Genomic DNA, 7,633 nt, shown 5'->3' on the forward strand with positions numbered 1-7,633 from the left:
CTTACTTATGGTATGGTCTTCCTTTCATCACTCTCCAAGCAAGAACAAGATCTACAGAGTTATCAAGAATGTCTTCTAGCTCCTCATCAAGAATGAAGGGATCATAGTTCAAAGATCTCAGTCTTTCCGAATCTGGGGGTTTAGAAGTGGAGCTCTCTCCTCTCATTATAGGAATGAATAACAAGGCTCTAAAACTTTGGTTCAGATCACGAAGTGGAGGGGGAGGTAAGATAGCAGGACTTTAACGCTTTGGTTCAAATCAATGAGTGGAAAGGGGAGGCAAGAAATGTGTTACCGGTGACGAGAAAACACAGGACCACGCTCAACAGCGGACAACACCACCACGCTCAACAGCAGACAACAGCGGCAACATTACAATGAGACAGGGTCTTCTTGCAGCTGTTGCTGAAAATTTCGAATACCTTGTTGCAAAGTCGGACAATTTAGAGTTGGTATCTTTGCTAAAGTCAGATAAGGCAGCCCCACTTGAAATTAAGGAGGTAGTGTGGGACATTAAACAGCTCAGTCTTGCTTTCTTGGATTGTAAGTTATGTTATATTCCTAGGCATAGAACAAAATTCCATCGAAACTTGCGAAATTTCCACCAAAATTTCCCATTTTGGAAAATGCGGAACGAAACTCATGAGGACTGAAAAAAAGTCTTCAGTTTTGATCGAAACTGTTGAAATTTCATCGAAACTTGTCGAAACTTGGTTCAACCCAGTTGGACCAGCTGGTTCATGAGGAAAAAAATCCCAAATTTCATGAGAAACTTGAGAAATTTCGTGGGAAACTTGGGAAATTTCGTGGAAACCTAGGAAATTTTGTGAAAACTTGGGAAATTTAGTGAAAACCTAGGAAATTTTGTGGAAACTTGAGACTTTTTCTTGTAAATTTTGTAGCTTTCCCAAATTTTCATTTTCTTTGTTTATTTCATGTTTCCCCAAATACCCACGACAAATACCCCCTCCATCAGGACTTCCCTATCCAAAGTGCATATTCCCTCAAGTTGGTTATCTTAAGCATACTGATGACCAGACTCATAAAGTTACAGTTGTCGATTAACTTGACAACCATAGGCATAAAATGTCATTGGATGTCTATGTTCGTTGGTTAGAGGAGAGGATGTTATAGGCATAATACAACTCAGCTCATAGGATGAATCCACTATTGGCACTCCTCTTAACACTAAGTTGTATTTTCCTTTTATTGTCAACTATTTTGAAGTTAGAAATTATATATTGAATGTTATGTGCTTAAGTAGTTAAGTTTATAATGTACTTTTTGGACAACTCTACATTGATGTTATGTACATTGAATGACATATCTACATTGATTTTTTAGCAAAATACAACAAATGTATTCTTTATACTTTAATTAGCTTAAATACAGAATCTCACCCCAAAATACTCTCTAAAACCTGTTGAAACTTGTACGGAAAAGTCCTCGGTTTCCTCGAAATTTCCCAAGTTTCCACCTAAGTTTCCCTTTTTCACCCGGTTGAAACTTGAGTTTCCTTCGAATTTTTTACCATGTTCCCAGGTTAGGTAACAGTTCGGCTGACCACTTGGCTAGGAGGTCTTCGTCTATTTTGGATAGGATGAGTTGGCCAATTTCCACTCCGTGGATTCTCGGATCTATTTCGAGTTCCCCGTGTTGTTCCCGTTCTATTTAATGAAAGTTTGTTTACCAAAAAAAAAAAAGGGTTGAGGCCTTGGCTCAATTCAAACTAACTCAATTAATACCCGATTTTATAATGAATTTTCACATTAGCTCTCTTGTCCATTTTATAAACCTACCATGAGATATATATTAGTATTTAGATACTAGAACTGACCTTAAAATGATAATGTATTGACACTGACGATTAATTGTCATCAGAAAAAAAATCTAAGTGTTGTATTTTAGGTCTATTCATTTCCCCCCCCCCCCTCTTCCCACTAACGGTCATATGTATTAAAAGGTGAAAGAATCATACAATATCAATTATACAGAAAGGAACCCATGCTTATTTCCGCAATAATAGTTGCCTACAATACACTTAGGCTGCGTTTGTTTGCTTGAATAAAGATGGGGTGGGAAAATTCTTGGAAAAAAACAAAATTCCTACTTTTCCTTTAAATCCTAAAAGCGTAGTTTGTTTGTTTGGGGTGAGAAAGTTAGAGACAAGTGTCACACCCCAAGTCTTTTCAAAACCCTACAAAATAGGTAGGACTTTGTGAAAAAATGTGGAAAAGTAAAAAGTAAGACCCACAGTTAATACTTTTTTACAAAACCCCTTTATTTCCTTTCCTTCTCTTTTGCCCCACTACACAGGGGACTGACATGTTTTTTTTCCCCACCCCACCTTTGCAAACAAACACAGCCTCTCAGTGAATCCAACTTCCCTACTTTCAACTCACATATAGGTAAAAAGAAGCATCAGAATTTGAACCTAAGACATCCAAAAGCATTTAGATCTACTTCGCCTCTTATAGTTATTTTCAAAGGAAAACTAATCTCAGAGTTCCCCTGTTTGACTCATAGGCTACAAAATCAGTATAATGTCCAAACAAATAAAAAAGTATAAACGTAAAAAATTTTCTTATATACATTTTAATTAATGCTCCAGCTCAGGTTATTTGGCTTCCATGCTCATGATAGAATAATAATAATATCACCTCAAAATATTATTTATTTTTTTTAGAAAAAAATATTGTCAATAGCACCGCTGTCGGAAGAAATAAAGAAAGAAATCATTAAAATATTATTTTTATAATTTACTGGCAATAGAGAAAGAAATCATTAAAATACTTAATTGCATGATTTTTTTTTTAAATAATAAACATAATACACCTGATACGAATGGCACGTATTATGAAAAAGCTCAATTCTATGTAAGGGTGTAACAAACAATGAAACAATTTTACAATTCCAACACAAGCGTATAAGTGATTTGGTAAGTTCTCGCTCTTTGTCATAATGCTTATTTATATTTATAATTTATTATAGATAATTAATTATGATACTGGGTTATGAATTATGAAAATTAATTGTTTGGTTACCTCTAAATATAATATAGTTAGGTTTTGGTCCAATTTTACTGTTTGGGCAAGGTTTGATATCCTTGAAATACATTACTAAAAGAGAAAATGGGAATGAGGTGCAGCTTGGAAAGAGCAAAAATAAATAAATAAATAAAATAAAATTTACTTTTGGACACATGTTTGGTTCATATAAGTCATCTTGAACTTGAATAAAGTTTGGGTTCAAAATTTTAGCTTTTAAAAATGGGTCAGCACTAGGTTATGGTGGTCTTGATTCGGATCAAGACAAAGTCAAAGCTGAGAATTAGGGTATGAGACTAAAAATACCATCGAATGCTATGTGGTCAATTTTTTTCCAAACCACTTATAAACTTCATACTAATAACCAGATAGGGGTGGGTTTGAGAATCCGACTCAGAGGTTTGTGCTCTTTCAAGAAATATCAAGAGTTGACCTCCAATAAACTCACCTATTGTGTAATAAAGAAGTGTGAGAGAAGCATAGATCTCTACTCATCAAGGCAGAAGATCTGGAACTCCGCATTTGGTGGTACACCATCATCAATGTTAATTTGTTAAGCAAAGAAACATAAAAATAAAAATAAAACTATTTAGCTTTCTGAAGTTTCTTTTTGAGTTTTTAAATTGATTTGGTAGTGTCAACGGAGAATAAAATAATTTAGAAATCCATTGAAGAACAATCACCAATTTAGCCTTCCACTTCGTGAGTTCCACTAATCAATTAGATCTCTCTCTCTTATAAGGATAAGTTAGCTAGCTCAATAAAAGTCAGCCTCATACCTTAATCTCCTTGCAGCAACTTCCAATTAAATTTCTTCTCCTCCCCCAACCTTTCTGTAGAAAACAGCTTCTAGCCAGCTAGCTTGGAGAACACATCAATGGCTACTCAGGAAAGAGGCAGTGCAGCAATGGGCACAAGAGGGATTCTGATGTTGGTTCTCCTTTGCTTCATCGTTCAGTTCTGTGAGGTTGCTCAGGCAAAATCCTACCTTGTTGGAGGCAAGACTGGCTGGACCTTTGAGATTCAGTCGTGGCCTAAGGGAAAGAAGTTCATGGCTGGTGATGTACTTAGTAAGTATCATTGTTAGCCTAGCTACTTTGAAACAGCAAAATTACATGATTTGATTCAATGTTTTTTTACCTGAATATTATCTTAGATCCAAGAAAACCTCTAGAATTTTACTAATACAAAACTAGCAGAAATACACAGGGGTACTTAACCCTACTTAATTACTGTAGATTAAGAAAAAAATTTCATTCTGCATTTATATTCTAAATAGGGGAAGACCAGTTTTATGTTCATGCGATTCAATTCTCTTAAGATTATAAGGTAAGTCTTGGCCTTGAAAGAAGAAATAAGACCTTACCACTCATGGATAGAAAAACTAAAACAAAGTGATTGCCTTGCTTCAATGGAAGGTTCAGTCATCCTATGGCATCTTGTATTATTTTCTTGGTGGTAGATGCCATTTATAGAAATTGATCATTTACTTCGGATGATTTTTTTCTTTTTTTACAGTTTTCAAGTACCTTCCAACTGCTCACAACGTTGTGAAGGTGAATCACTTTGGCTACCGAACTTGCTCAGTTCCTAAGGGATCCTTCATTACAAGTACCGGAAATGATCATATTAAATTAAGGAAGGGAAACAACTTCTTCATTTGCAACTTGCCAGGGCATTGTATCAATGCAATGAAGATGGTGGTTTATGCAAATTAATTAATCTTCACTCATTTTTAATTTCTAAAATAATGTATAATTTCGTTTTGTAATCTTTGGAGGTTTTTGTGAGTGCTTTATCAAAGTTATATGTAGCAACCAAAGAAATGATTATCTAGCTATGTGGTTTTTGGTTTTTGATACGAAAGAAGAAAATTATATTAAAACACTTATAACCATCAGTTTGCAAGCCATTAGCTTGTATCCTTGAAAAAGTAGCCTGAAGAGCTATGTTAGTAATCCAATATTGGTGCAGTGCCACAGATAGAAAAGTTCTAACCCTAATGTTTTACATTATGCTAGCTAACTGCGTGAAGTTAGCAATTACATGGACTAGCCAAAAACAAGCAACCGGTTTGGGTAAGAGATTTGGTAATGCAAGGTGATTACTTCAAATTTCTTCAACCTCTAGTCCTTTATTTCTGGTCGTAGTTAAGTCCTTGGAATCCCATAAGTGTTGCTATCAAAATATTTTCTGTTTCCAGCACGCCAAAATTGGCGGGACTGTATATGTCCATCTATTGCGATCCCGATATTCCATCCCGTCTTTTTCACCCGTTTGTTAAAAATCCCAGCACACATTAGCACAACATTAGAAATAAATGGTATTAATAGGCAGATATTGGCATCTGACGTTTTTAAGAGTATAAGATCATCATGATATGCTTTTTTTTTTTTGGTAAACAGATCATCATGATATGCATTTAAGATATTCTCTGGATTCTCATACTCATATTGTTGTAACTCATATGTGGTTTCTTGTTGAATTTAAATCTTTTCACTCTTTTAATTAATTAATTTTTAAAGTGAAATGCAGAAATGTGAAATACAAACCTAAATGGGCATCTGTCATTATCCATAAATTCATGGATGAACAATTAAAGTTTTCTTTTCAATTCATACATCCACCTCTGCATTGCACTTAGATTGAACATATATATAATCTTCTAAAGAACCATACAAGACTAGATTGGACACATTTCACAATAAAATGAAGCAAAAATATTCACTTCCCGTTTAGATTCATAAATCCCCTATAGGTTATATATTTTCAAAATATACTTATTAACTTGGATGCTAGCATGACTACCAAGAATTACTTTTACCAAAATTACAGCAAAATTGCGTCCATTTAATACGTACAAAATGTATGTGTTATGTAAGTAAACCTTCCAAACAAGTTATGTTAAAAATAAGAAGAAAATTTGACAAAATCACATTGTACTTAAGAAAAAGAGAGAGACCCTTGTTGCATGATTCCCATCCAATGCAAAGTGCCATTTGCGAAAAAATGATTGACATTTCATATGCCAATATTTGGGGCGGCATTTCCAACCCTCTCCAAGATCCATAGCTTGTGCTGTCACCATCTCCACCATCATTTTTGTTGTCTAATGCAAATACCCAACACCTGGATAAAACCGGATAAACTAACTTCCTAAAGGAGATTATGAGCTTGTATTGGTCACTTGAATTGTCAAAATGCTAGTAATGACCAGAAATGTTTGACATTGTCATTTTGATTATATTCTATATATCTATATTCGAAATAGAAGGGAGAAATATCCTTACCTGGATTCGTTTTTCCAAATATAGAATATATGCAGCGGAAGTAAATTGGATCCACGCCCTCGTTCGTCCACAATCTCGTCACCAGTTTGATTCCACAATCTCTAGAAAAGAGAATAAATTCCACAACTCAAATGCCTTGTAAAAGGATGGTATAGAGATCCAAAGCAAGGGGAAGAAAAAAACCACTAAAGAAATCTCCTTCTTGTGTTTTCTTGGAGAGAGGGAGAGAGAGAGTGACAGAACCATCTTTCTCTGGAAATCTCATGTAATGCGATACACTCACTTATGCGGTGGTTACCAAAATATATAACCCTATATTTTGTAACCGCCTTAAAAGTAATTTTTCAGTTTTGTCCTATGGCATATAATTATATTAATAATTAATAAACCCTAACATCTCTCACTTGCACAAGGGCAAGTGTTAATCCCTCTGTCACAGTGTGTCCCAGACATGCATGTATATCCCAGATATACACATTCAATCTCTCTATTACAATGTGTCCCAGACACACATGTGTATCCTAGATATACATATTTGATCTCTCTGCTATGTATCTCAAATACATAGACCACTTGTGTCCCAGACACTAACATCCACAAGTCATACTAGCAAATGAGTTGTGCGATCGGTGATATACCTACACGCATGAGCTATAAACTAGAAACCTTCTCAAAAAGCCAGAATGACACATCATTCAAACAAACACATCATGTCACACCCCACCCGCCGGTCTCGGTTACCCGCCCGACAACCCGTGCGTGCGATCCGTCACAAGATCCAAGGTTTTAGTCTATCAACAATATTTAAGACAAATAAAGATAATCAAGAGCAAAGACTATTCAATAACTGAATTAAATGAATTACAAGAGTCCAAAGACTATTCAATAACTGAATTAAATGAATTACAAGAGTCCAAATACTCCAATAACAATAATAAAGGTAAATAATGAATAAAATGAATAAAGGTTTCAGAGGAAGTAAACAAAAAGGTTATATCAATTTCTTCTTAGTTTCCTTTTCTAAATCTAAAAAGTGTTTTTCATGGATCTCAAGGTAAGGTGTTCTCCAATTCAACTCTATTCGCCGAGCGAACTTTCTGACCACCCTCTGACTTTGATCATCAATAGGTGCGATAAGCGCACTCCATGCAGCTACAGGAGCTCCCGCACATGCTATTTCCATCTCCCACTGACGGTGCCACATCTTCTTCATACGAGATGGTTCCTTCATAGGAAACCAGTTCATCTTCCTGTAAAGTTCCTTCTTCTGTGCAGGCTAATAAACAATACAAAATA

At 35.2% G+C, this 7,633-nt stretch overlaps 1 pseudogene; it reads left to right on the plus strand.

Annotated features, from left to right (window-relative positions):
• Nucleotides 1–3,924: 3,924 nt before the first annotated feature.
• LOC148999159 (basic blue protein pseudogene) lies at nucleotides 3,925–4,765 on the plus strand (annotated as a pseudogene).
• The last annotated feature ends 2,868 nt before the right edge of the window (nucleotides 4,766–7,633 follow it).

The sequence above is a fragment of the Hakea prostrata genome, unplaced genomic scaffold (genome assembly GCF_041222555.1).
Source record: "Hakea prostrata isolate BN-2017 unplaced genomic scaffold, UWA_Hpros_2 contig_31, whole genome shotgun sequence".
Lineage (NCBI taxonomy): Eukaryota > Viridiplantae > Streptophyta > Magnoliopsida > Proteales > Proteaceae > Hakea > Hakea prostrata.